The 14264-nt window shown below is 33.2% G+C and overlaps 1 pseudogene; it reads left to right on the top strand.

Annotated features, from left to right (window-relative positions):
- The first annotated feature begins 598 nt into the window (after positions 1–598).
- On the top strand, positions 599–1210 carry LOC128738127 (uncharacterized protein DDB_G0287625-like; annotated as a pseudogene).
- Positions 1211–14264: the final 13054 nt, after the last annotated feature.

Genomic DNA, 14264 nt, shown 5'->3' with positions numbered 1-14264 from the left:
CGGGGTAGGTGAAAGTTTCCAGCGTTACTGCTGAGAAGTGAAAAATTCTGATAATAATAATAATAATAATAATAATAATAATAATAATAATAATAATAATAATAATAATAATAATAATAATAATAATAATAATAATAATAATAATAATAATAATAATAATAATAATAATAATAATAATAATAATAATAATAATAATAATAATAATAATAATAATAATAATAATAATAATAATAATAATAATAATAATAATAATAATAATAATAATAATAATAATAATAATAATAATAATAATAATAATAATAATAATAATAATAATAATAATAATAATAATAATAATAATAATAATAATAATAATAATAATAATAATAATAATAATAATAATAATAATAATAATAATAATAATAATAATAATAATAATAATAATAATAATAATAATAATAATAATAATAATAATAATAATAATAATAATAATAATAATAATAATAATAATAATAATAATAATAATAATAATAATAATAATAATAATAATAATAATAATAATAATAATAATAATAATAATAATAATAATAATAATAATAATAATAATAATAATAATAATAATAATAATAATAATAATAATAATAATAATAATAATAATAATAATAATAATAATAATAATAATAATAATAATAATAATAATAATAATAATAATAATAATAATAATAATAATAATAATAATAATAATAATAATAATAATAATAATAATAATAATAATAATAATAATAATAATAATAATAATAATAATAATAATAATAATAATAATAATAATAATAATAATAATAATAATAATAATAATAATAATAATAATAATAATAATAATAATAATAATAATAATAATAATAATAATAATAATAATAATAATAATAATAATAATAATAATAATAATAATAATAATAATAATAATAATAATAATAATAATAATAATAATAATAATAATAATAATAATAATAATAATAATAATAATAATAATAATAATAATAATAATAATAATAATAATAATAATAATAATAATAATAATAATAATAATAATAATAATAATAATAATAATAATAATAATAATAATACTAAATAATAATAATAATAATAATAATAATAATATAATAATAATAATAATAATAATAATAATAATAATAATAATAATAATAATAATAATAATAATAATAATAATAATAATAATAATAATAATAATAATAATAATAATAATAATAATAATAATAATAATAATAATAATAATAATAATAATAATAATAATAATAATAATAATAATAATAATAATAATAATAATAATAATAATAATAATAATAATAATAATAATAATAATAATAATAATAATAATAATAATAATAATAATAATAATAATAATAATAATAATAATAATAATAATAATAATAATAATAATAATAATAATAATATAATAATAATAATAATAATAATAATAATAATAATAATAATAATAATAATAATAATAATAATAATAATAATAATAATAATAATAATAATAATAATAATAATAATAATAATATAATAATAATAATAATAATAATAATAATAATAATAATAATAATAATAATAATAATAATAATAATAATAATAATAATAATAATAATAATAATAATAATAATAATAATAATAATAATAATAATAATAATAATAATAATAATAATAATAATAATAATAATAATAATAATAATAATAATAATAATAATAATAATAATAATAATAATAATAATAATAATAATAATAATAATAATAATAATAATAATAATAATAATAATAATAATAATAATAATAATAAAATATAATAATAATAATAATAATAATAATAATAATAATAATAATAATAATAATAATAATAATAATAATAATAATAATAATAATAATAATAATAATAATAATAATAATAATAATAATAATAATAATAATAATAATAATAATAAAATAGACGGTGGCATCATCAGGTTAATGAAGCACGCAATGGGAATATGGAACACTTCACTCCACACTACCGACGGGATAGAGGTGTTACGATCCAGAACTCTCAGCATAAAAAGGGGGATTTTCCAAGGCGATACATTCAGTCCGCTATGGTTTTTGCCTTGCGATGAACCCCCTCAGCAAAGCACTTAACCGAAGCAGCTATGGCTACCAATTGAAAAGTGGGACAACGAGTACAAAAATTACCCACACCTTCTATATGGACGATCTGAAGCTGTTTGCGGAAACTATGGAGAAGCTGCGTCATTTGTTGCAGCTGGTGACAACGTTCAGCAACGATATTCGGATGGAGCTTGGCGTCGACAAATGTCGTCTCGTAAATATCCATCGGGGTAAAGTAATGGACGCTGAAAGTTTCCGCATCAACGAAAGGGAAGAAATTCGAAGTATGATTGAAGGTGAGTCGTACAAATACCTGGGATTCCTGCAACTGAAAGGTATTCACCACACGACTATCAGGAAAGAACTGCAGGAACGGTTCCTGTATCGTGTCAACCGTATTTTGAAATCACTCCTCTCTGCCGGCAACAAAGTAAAGGCGATAAACACGTTTGCCGTGCCTTTGTTGACATACAGCTTCGGGGTGGTTAAATGGACCAAAACGGATTTGGAAGCGATTGAACGTACCTTGCGAGGCCCGTAGAACGGCGCTGATGGTGGAAAATTTTTCCATGGAGTCGTGTTGCTTGATAGTGCAGCACCAAGTGGGAGGTAAACTCCTTCTAAAGCTAAATATCACCACGAGACCGATAGCGAACAAGTACCGTGAGGGAAAGTTGAAAAGCACTCTGAATAGAGAGTCAAAAAGTACGTGAAACTGCCTAGGGCTCAAGCCCGTTGAACTCGATTATCCGAGGCGGAGATATTCACCTGTGGCCGGACCGGGTTCGCTCGGTTCGCCCCGGGGCACTTATCTCCTGCCGCACGAGGACATTGCGATCCATTACGAACAGCTTGCTCGCCTCGCGCGAGCAAACCAAGTCCGACAGGTTGCCCCTGGTGTCGGTTGCTGGTTCCACCGTAGCGACGTTCAGTTCTGAAGGCCTATGTCGCGAACCGGAACCTCCAGTGGTCATCTCAGCCACCGGAGTAGTGCCCTGTAGCCTACAACGTTCCCTGGAAGAGCCAGAGCTCCAAAAAAATTTGGACAATATCCAAAAAGCGGTGGTTCTTGAAACCTGTAATATTACGAGGAGGTTCCTGAATCACCACAATTAAACACAGCTGGAGCAGACGTAACAACAAAAAAAATGTGAATGAGAACCACAGAGCCTAACCCCTCTTGGCATAAAGAAGCCCGAGGGTAGGTGAAAGTTTCCAGCATTTTTGCTGAGAAGTGCCAAAACTCTATAATAATAATAATAATAATAACAATAATAATAATAATAATCAATATTACAGTGCCGCATTTTCTCCGACTGGACATTTTACCCCTTAGTTCTCCAACATATTCATTGCAACACTCCCTTTTTGCACGTTTTCACTACGATTTTCAATGTGTTTCGCACATGACAAAATATCAATCTCAGCTTTTGTAAATTACCTAATGATTGAGCAGCAAATAGATTAATTATGATCCAAATTGAATATTCCACGCATTGTCGCACTCACTTCTTCGCTTCTAAAAGTAGAGTACAGATTATTCTTTCCATTCTTTATGCCGTATGAATACAACCATTTGCTTTGTTTTTGCCGTGGGAACCTTATAGGAGAAGTAGACCATGCCCGTTTTATCATCCGGCTCTTTGTTAGTAGTTTAAATTAAATGAATGATTCACATTGGATTTTATACACTAGGTGATACATGATACATATCTTATACACAACCCTTCTGATTTTTTATTCAACAGCATGCTTGGATCTACCGTTACAATCAGACACATGAAAACTATATAAATTAATTAATTAGTAACAACATAATTCTATGTTTTTTGTTTTAGACGACCGTGCCATAATAATGCGCAAAGACCTTTTATTTTGGGTATAGAAACAAGTTGTGATGATAGTGCGTCCGCTATCGTCAGCAGTGATGGACAAATTCTTGGTGAATATATTCATTCACAGCAGATTAGTCATTTAAGGTAAGATAAAGTTTTATATCCCTAGAGCGGTCGCGCTAGTGTACTGAATACACGCGTTTTCGAAAATCGCGAAAACATTATCGAATTTTTAATCAAATCAAACCAGGTTTTGGTTGTATTCGAAGATCTGCTCTTCCTCTTTCTAATGATGCCAAAATATAGCAAAAAGAAATAAAAATCAGAGGGGTTGTGTTGTACACGACCGCATATAAAGGTGACGCAGGACTACGTAAGTCTCTTTGTAGTGATAGTAGCATGTATTCATGCTTGTAATCATTCGATTCTTCATGTATACATGCTTTATGCAACATATAAACATGCTACATGCGTTGTATGTAACATTTATCAAAGTAGTAACATTGCATACGTTCAATTCTCAAAAGATTGTGCATTTGAAAACACAAAATCAAGAACACAAACTATTGCTTTCCTGCTACCTTACTGAAATTAAAGATTGTTTTTTATTACCCATGGTACTCCACGTTGAAGGGATTTTACCAATTCAATCCTATTTTATCAACAGCACATCTTTTCACTACACTTCACAATGAAATGGCAAGCATGCGTATTCATACAGAGTCCTATTGTAACCGAACACTACAGCTGTAGCACATTTTTCCAACACAGATATCAAATTCGCCTAGGTTTAATCGTCTCGCAGTAAAGAATTTGCAATCTGTTGAGACAACGAACTTGTGTCATTTTTTCTGTCATACTTCCCTAACACAGACATCAAATTGGACTAGATTTAATCACGTTCGTAAGAAATCTGTTGGCACGAGGGGGCTTTAACACTCTTTCTGGCGTACTTCCCAAGCAAGGACATCAAAATGGTCTAGGTTTAACCGCGGTGATAAGAAATCTTGTTGAAATGAGGAAACTTCGTCACTTGTTTTGGCTTACTTCCCAAGCACAGATATCAAATTGGTATAGGTTTAGATCATTGTAAAGAATCTTCCAACCAATCACGAAGCGAGAATTCTGGTAAAACATAGGTTCATTATTTTCAATTTTTCAATAGTTCAACATCAAGAATCCATACTTTTCTTCATTTGGGTCAATTCTTAGAGGATTTTGCGATCGATTGGTGTAAGAATATTGAAAATCGATCGGAAAACCGCTTAGTTATTAGCGCTCAAAACCTTTCATTTTTCGTGACGCTCGCATTTTTCGATTTTTTGGAATGACACCCTATCTCAAAACTTGCCGTAAGACGTAGTCCTACGTCAAAAACAGTGGTCGAAAATTGCTTCTAAAAGTAGTGTGTCTGCGCCCGTGTACTTAGTACACCAGCGCGACCCCATACGTAACTTTTCTGAAATGAAAAAAGTTACACAAGCGGTCGCGTCGTGTACTGAGTATACGGCGGGCAATAGCTCAAGTTTGTGAAGAGATAGAAGGCTGCGACTTTCGACAAAGTTTCTTATCTAGTTAAGACACATCCGGTGATATACAACAAAGTTCGGAACTGATTCGCCAGATGGCGCTAATGATGAGGAAATTAATTTCATTTAGGAATTTTTTATGAGCTAGAGCGTTATGAGCTAGAAGGTTGCTATTTACTACAAAGTTGTTTGTAAAACCAAGACGCATTTGGTAACGAACACTAAAGTTTAGAACTAGTCCGCTAGATGGAGTATACGGTGAAATTTAATTTATTTGGCGATATTTCCGAACCATGACGATATAGAAAGTTGATGTTTTTGAAAAAGTTGTTTATCAGGTCAAGATACTTCCGTTGATGGTGAATAAAATTCGGAATTAAGTCATTAGTAGGTGGAGATGATGAGAAAATTAAATTCTTTTCGGAATATTGCGGAACCAAGATGACATCCCAGATAACACAAAATCGTAATAGAAAGTTCATAATAAATCGTTTTCATGTCAATTTCACATTGGAATTGTATAATAATTAGAGTATGTCAAATCGAAGTGAACAATAAGTTGTTTTGCAGTCGTGCGTGCCTTCATATACAATTCATGACTGTGAATTATAAAGCAGTATAGACGATTGCAATATTTGATTATATCTTAATCATATATTCAGGAGTATTTAGTTGCGTGTTATAAAAACTACGCAAAAAAGAATTACAAATAATTGTCAAAGCTTTCGCACGTATATCGCCTCCACTTTGGTACATATATGTTCTTATATGGCGTGAAATATAACTTTTTCGTTCAGATATACAAACCAAATGGTTTACTGGGATAGAACCCCAAGTAGCATACTTTTGTCATTTCTGGTTGCTGCAACCTATTTATGACTGAATTTAGTCATTAATCGGTTACCACAACTAGTTAATAACAACTGTGCTAGCAGGGACACTGCGGTTCGCTACAAAGTGGTTTCTGTAGTCAAAACACGTTATATAACGCCTCGTTATGCTTTTCACCAGTGATTGCGTTGTCAATTCCAGCCAATCAACAGCTATTTTTATGGATTCCTGACAGAAGCAGTCGATACGTATTGCTTCAACTTATAGCTTATATAACAACAAGATATAGAGCACAGACTAATCAAAATTCTTTTGACGAAGCAATATCGTCGTCTACATCGTCTAGCTAGAAAGATCACCAGGAAAGGATTCCTGGAAACCCGTGCTGCGTTTCCATCACATTGTTCAAAAATATTTTAGAGAGTGGTTGAGTCCCTATTCTTCCCAGGGTCGCTAATAGGTTTATTCGAAAATCTGGCAAACACGAATAAATGTCTGGCCAAAATCTGACGATCAATTTGACCAATTTTGCATTGCCTGGGTGCTAATTCCGTTATCGAAATTTGACCTTCTGTTTTTTATACGACAGACTTCGCAACCAGCTGTTAGAATACAGGACAGTGCGAGGTGAATGCTACGATCATATTGACTCTAACAGCCTCTCCCAGCCGAGATTCGAACATACGACGACTGGCTTATTACACCAGTGTCTTATCTCGAGGCCAACTGGGAGGCAATTTGACTAATGGGGAGGACTTTTTCGGGAAACGTCTTGCCAGTTTTGTTCAACGCAGATACAAAACGTTGTCTGAAATTAGGAGTGATGACACTTTTGCAGAACGGAGAAACCGAAATCTGGCAAAAATCTGGGACATTACCAAATGTCTGGAAGATTTTGAACTTTGTCTGGCATGCAATACAAAATCTAGTAAAATCTAGATTTATCAGCAAAGCAAAACCATGGGTATAAACGTCCTTCAGAACTTGACCCTTCTTTATCGATAGACTTCGCTGCTGGTTATTAGAGTACAGGAAAATCACGGGGCTAGTGAAAAGATCCTATTAACTCTGTAGCAGCACCGCCCAGTCGAGACTCGAACATACGACGACTGGCTTGTTGGGCCAGCATCGTACCCCGGACTTGGAGGGCAGGCTTAATGGCAACGTTGATGCTTGCAATTATTAACGTGTGCGATGATAAAACCAAAACTATTTGTTTTGCTAACACGACAACACGACTGATGTGCACTCTCTTAATACTCATTTGTATACAGCTTGCTTTTTTCATTAGGCTCGAATACTTCACTCTTTCCTTGTACACCCAATTCTTTTTTTACACGGGGGATTTTTTTTTCCATGTGTGGACTCATTACTGCGACCAGTATAGTTGATCTATTGTAATATCGCCCGGGTGTTTGCTGTATGACCTGCACTGCATTTCTTTTTGCTATAATCGCTATTGAGTGAGCGATATGCTTATTAAATTTTATGCGTGCTTGCGTGTATTGGGGTTTACCCTTCCTTCAAAGCTTAATCTACTTTACCCACTTATTCCTCGCTGCCAGCACTATCCCATATTATAGCCGTCCCTGGCGAGGACTCATTCGTACCTCTGACCAGTACACTTAACTATAGGAGGGACATTTGCACTGTTAAGAGGCTTCAGAGGGTAAATATAGAATTCAGCACGAAGGAAGGGTAAATGGAGGGGCCTGAGAATAAACCCATGCTAAAGTCACTTGACATCGAATGGCTTGATTCTACTAAGATTCGAACCCACAACCACTCGCTTGTCAAAGCAGACTCGGTAACCTTACGACTACGGAGCCCCCCTTACACGGGGGATGCGTCCCGTGTAAAAAAAACCGTGCAAAAATAAACCGTGTTATTTCGAGAAACCGTGTAAAAAAAATCTGTGTTACTTCGAGAAACCGTGCAAAAAAAGTCGTGCAAAAAAAAAAATTCCGCGTACTAGAATCCGTGTAAAAAAAGAATTGGGTGTACAACTGTTGTTGTACAAAAAAAGTCGTGCAAAAAAAAAATCCGGGCAAAAAAAAAAAATCCGTGCAAAAAAAGTCGTGCAAAAAAAAAATCCGTGCAAAAAAAGAATTGGGTGTACTCAGTACACGATGCGACCGCTTGTGTAACTTTTTTCATTTCAAAAAAGTTACGTTAGTGGTCGCGCTGGTGTACTGAGTACACGCGCGCGGACACACTATTTTTACAAGCAAATTTCGACCACTTTTTTATTTCTTTTTGCTATATTTTGGCATCATTAGAAAGAGGAAGAGTAGATCTTCGAATACAACCAAAACCTGGTGTGATTTGATTAAAATTTCGATGATTTTTCCGCGTTTTTCGAAAACGCGTGTACTCAGTAAACTAGCGCGACCGCTCTAGGGCTAAGAATGACACATTTCGCTTTAATAACAAATTATGTTACTTGCAAATTACTTTTATAACAAAATATGTTACTTGCAAAAATTATTTTAATTACCATCATCATTTCAAAAGTATATTAAATACGTCACTTCACAGTTACTAGTACTTGCTAATATATCTTTATTTGCTGTGTTATTTTTGGAATATCTTTAAATGTTGACAAAGTTGTTTATCAGGTTAAGATACTTACGATCCTGGTAAATAAAATTCGGAATTAAGTCAGTAGTAGGTTGAGATAATGAGAAAATCAAATTCTTTTCGGAATATTGCGGAACTATGATCACATAGAACACTGCTGTTCGCTACAAAGTGGTTTCTGTAGTCGTTAGATAACGCATCGTTGTCCTATTCACCAACCGTTGTCAATTCCAGCCAATCAACAGCTATTTTTATGGTTTCTTGACAGAAACAATTGATACGCATTGCTTCAACTTTTATCAAAAGACAAGATGGAGAGCACAGACTGATCAAAATTCTTTTGACGTAGCAATTTTGTCGTCTACATCGTCTAGCCAGAAACATCACCAGGAAAAGATTCCTGGAAACCCGTGCTGCGCTTCCATCACATTGTTCAAAAATATTTTAGAGAGTGTTTGAGTCCCTTTTCTTTCCAGGGTCGTTAATAGGTTTATTCGAAAATCTGACAAACACGAATAAATGTCTGGCCAAAATTGGCGATCAATTTGACTTATGGCTATGGGAAGGACTTTTTCGGGAAACGTCTTGCCAGGTTTGTTCAACGCAGATACAAAATGTTGTTTGAAATTAGGAGTGATGACTCGTTTGCAGAACGGAGAAACAGAAATCTGGCAAAAATCTGGGACGTGACCAAATATCTAGAAGATTTTGAACTTTGTCTGGTATGCAATAAAAAATCTGGTAAAATCTAGATTTGTCAGCAAAGCAAAACCATGGGTATAAACGTCCTTCAGAACTTGACGCTTCTTTATCGATAGACTTCGCTGCTGGTTACTAGAGTACAGGAAAATCACGGGGCTAGTACAAATATCCTATTAACTTTATAGCAGCACTGCCCAGTCGAGACTCGAACTTACGACGACTGGCTTGTTAGGTCAGCATCGTACCCCGGAGCTAACTTGGCGGGCAGGCTTAATGGCAACGTTGATGCTTGCAATTAGGGTAAGGAACGAGGAACGACACTGCTTAAGTGTCACCTATTTTAATCAGTTGAACATAAATGATCCGAAAATGCACTTTTTTGTTCATATTTTCAAAATAATTTGATAGGATCATCTTCACAAATCACTTAACCATACATTTGATTCACACAAACACAATTTACTGGGTTTTCGACAAGAAATATGATGAATTAAAAATTGTTGTCCAAAAACGTACATTTTTCAGCTGCTCTTCAGCAATCGCCACCTCGCTACTAACGAATTCATCAAATTTTCAGCACTGATTACAACCACTCTGAAAGTCAAGCACTCAATTGTCACATACCATATTATTCAGTCACTTTTTTTCTATTATCTAAGGCTTTGTCACTAGCCAAAAGTTTTATTATTTTCTAAGAAAACTGAAAACAAATTCTGAATTGACGGAACCTGTTCACCACTAGCAGCAGCTGTAGCACAACTGATGAACTATCGTGTTGCCAAGACACTGTTTCGGTTCTGGAAATAAGAATTTTAAGTTTGAAATTAACTGAAACCTCCTATGGTGAAAACGTGGTTCAATACTTTCAAGAGAAATGTATGTTTATAATTAATTTTTCTTTATTAAAAACAACACAAAAGATAGCTTTTTCAATAATTTTCGAAGATTTTCTCAGTGATTTAATAAAGCAACGATGTGTTTCAATGTTATTTGCTTTGACAACACTGTTCAGTCGGATCGTTTGTACTGCTATATGTCTACCTCTTTTGTTCTCCCACCATCCTTATGAACAGCGAGTGAGACGTCAAACTCGCAGTTTCCCATAAGAACACCAGAGAATAAAAGAGACGACGAATACCGTTTGCAGAACGGTGCGGTGAGTGTATGCCCCGATAAACAATTTAGACAGATGGCATTTTACGCATCTATGCCGATACGCTATGCCGATTACGCATCATATGCCGATTAGTAGGTCGCGGATAGGAACGCGAACTTACTGAATAGGGGGAAAAGTTCGAGGGATTTTTTAACGGGACGTAAAAAAATTCAGATTTCAGGATTGCTTAAAATAGCACCTTGCGGGTGAAAATGGGATCGGTGTGCTCGAAATTAGTTCCGCCGCTCCAACTTTTAAAGCGAAAAATCAAAAGTTTAGCTCAACAATAGTGTCTTCTAATGGTAACAGCTTGAAGAACTAAAGATAGCAAGAAGATTGGTATGCTGATATCCCCCACTTAGTCAACCCATCGCTTGTAATAAGGTAAAACAATCAGTGACCCGCTTAGACTGCTTAAAACTAGTTCTTTACCCTATTAACGTGTGCGTGATGATAAAACCAAAGCTATTTGTTTTGCTAACACGACAACACGACTGAAGTGCACTCTCATTCATGATACTCATTTGTATACAGATACTCATCATAAAACTGTATACCTGGTTGCTATATAACTCATCAGAGCCATTAATAAATTGATATAAATAAATATATCAAGTGTATTTTTTTGAAACGATTTCCATTTCTTTCCCCTACCGTCCCTTTATCAATTGTAGAACCATCGTTTCAAAAAAATATTAATATATGTATGACCTCATTCCAAGGTCAAGACTAACAACTTGAGATTAGTCTATATCAAGTGTGCTACTTGGGTAAGTTGAATAAGTATCATGTATCTCTAGGTGAGATATGTGTATTATTCAGTTTGTCAACATTGTCGATGATTTACAAAATCTGTTTTGGAAAAATCGCCAAGAAAATACTATTTGCAAACATTTGGGTGTTCTTTTCCAGACCAGATAAGCCATTTTACCGTCTATTCAACATAAGGTGAGATATCTCAAGAAGAAATATTATTTTACCAACTGCGACATCTAACGGGACAGATCCAAATTTAATCGATCATTTTCAAATTCGTCTTGTCTAGACACACAACTTTGTCAAAAACCGGAACCTTCTATCGTATCATGGTCATGAGATATCATCATAAGATTATAATTTGACCACGTGCGCCACCTAGTGAGACAGTTTCAAACTTTGTTGTACCTTACCAAATGTGTCTTGTTCGAACAAATAACTTTGTAGGACACAGTAACATTCTATCTCGTCACGACTCTGAGATATTCCAAAAAAATATGCTCATAAGCGCCATCTATCGTATCAGTTTCGAATTTTGTTGTCCGCAGTCAGATTGATCTCGTCCAGATAAACAACTTTGCAAAAGCCAGCAACCTTCTATTTCTTCTCAGTCCCGAGATATTAGAGATTCTAGTATCGAGATTCTAGAATCATTTATTTTGGTCGCTATTTGCGCCATCTAGTGAATCAGTTCTCAAACTTTATTGTTCGTTTCCACATGCGTCTTAAATAGATAAACAACTTTGTCGAAAAGCGCAACCTTCTATCTCATGCCCGTCCTGAGATATAGGCAGTATTATTCGCCGTGTACTCAGTACACGACGCGACCGCTTACGTAATTTTTGACGTAGGACTACGTCTTTGTTTACTATACTGGGACTGGGTAGCACTTTGTGAAAACGAAAATAGAAGTGTAACGTTTGAATGAAAGATTTCAAAAGCTAATAACTACTAAACTACTGAACGAAACTAAACAATTTATATGTCCTTGGATAGATAAAATAACCAGCAATTTTTTAGGGGGTAAGAGACCAATTTTAACAGGGGTGTAAGAGGGGGGATCTCTATACAAATGAAACACAAATTTCCTCAAAACTCTAGAACTAATCAAGCAAATGGAACCAAATTGGGAATGTAGGAGTTTCAGAAGGCAAGAATTTTTTCTATGGTAAATTAACACCCCTTCCCTCTTTAAGAGGGGGGGGGGCATACAAATAATATTCAAATTTCCTCATAACTCGAGAACTATTCGAGCAAAAGGAACCAAAATTGGCATGTGGGGGTTTTTGGAGGTAAGAAGTTTTTCTATGGTGTACTGAGACCCCTTCTTCTTCTAAGAAGGGGGCTCCCATTCAAATGAAATACAAATTTCCTCATAACTCTAGAACTAATCAAGCAAATGAAACCAAATTTGGCAAGTGGGGGTTTTAGAAGGCACGATTTTTTTCTATGGTATAATGAGACCCATCCGTCTTTTAACAGGGGGGGGGGGATTTTTCTATGGTAGACTAGCACCTTTGCTTTCTTTAAGAAGGTGAGATCCCATACAAATGAAATACAAATTTCTTCATACCTCGAGAACTAATTAAGCAAATGGCACCAACTTTTTCCCACACCCCACACGTTTTTTGGTGGCACGAATTTATTTTGAATTTATTTATTTTATAATGCTTTGAGACCCCTCACTCACCTGTTCCATGTCCTAGCCTACGCGTAGTTCATCATTTGCGAATGTGTCTCGCCGCTCCAGGCGTAACGCTAGATTGACAGTTGACATTGTCATCACTGGATCCGGCACTTTACTCGACGCTGCCATTGTGAAAACAACGGAGTAATAGACGCCAAAATTTGTGCACTATAAATTTGTATTTCTATATATTAAATTCACTTCATTAAAATAAAAATATAATTTGTTACGCTAAAGAATATAAATGGACTAGAAATGTAAGTAGGCAATTAAAATCAACCAGAATTATTAATAAAGTTAATGATTTGCAGTTTGAGCAAACTCTACCAAAGGGCCACGAGTTTCGCTTCAAAAATTCCGATTTATCGTAACACTCACCCGTGTGGTAGGAGGATAATTCATTACCATTTCAACCTTTATAATGCACACAAGTGATTTTTAAAAGAAATTTCTATGTCTCAAAGGTTGCAGGCATTGTACTTATGAACCCCCGTCCACGTATTTTCAAAGCCACCATTGCATTAAATGAAGAATTGAATCTGAATATTTTGCTCTTTTCTTTAAAATATTCACTTAAACAATGGCAATTACAGATTCTTATAAATATACTTATGCCAGAAATGCAGTTTTCGTTAGTCTTTGATCTAATGATCTGATATAGTCCTACGTCACCCTTTCGTACAACCCTTAGGGCTGTATACCTTGTAGTTTTTTTAACGCGACCGCTCTAGGGTTAATATATGGTGCTTAAGTGTTAAAGTTTGAATAACTTTTGAATGAACCGTCCGATTTTAAATAACTCGGTTTCATTTGATAGATCTTAGTAATTTTTAAATAATAATAAAATGTGTGATGTTTTTCATTAATTTAATGATTATATGTCACATAAATATGTTTTAAATACTATTTTTTCACATTTCTTTATGTAACTTCCAAACTACAAGTGAAATCGTCATAAAATTTGGAAGTTAAAGGTTTGCAAAGCTCTTCTTTCATATGCAATCAATATTGTTCAAATCGGTTAAGGGACCTATGAGATAATGACGTCCCAT

The sequence above is a fragment of the Sabethes cyaneus genome, chromosome 2 (assembly GCF_943734655.1).
Source record: "Sabethes cyaneus chromosome 2, idSabCyanKW18_F2, whole genome shotgun sequence".
NCBI lineage: Eukaryota > Metazoa > Arthropoda > Insecta > Diptera > Culicidae > Sabethes > Sabethes cyaneus.
This window is presented reverse-complemented; position numbering and strand designations above follow the sequence as displayed.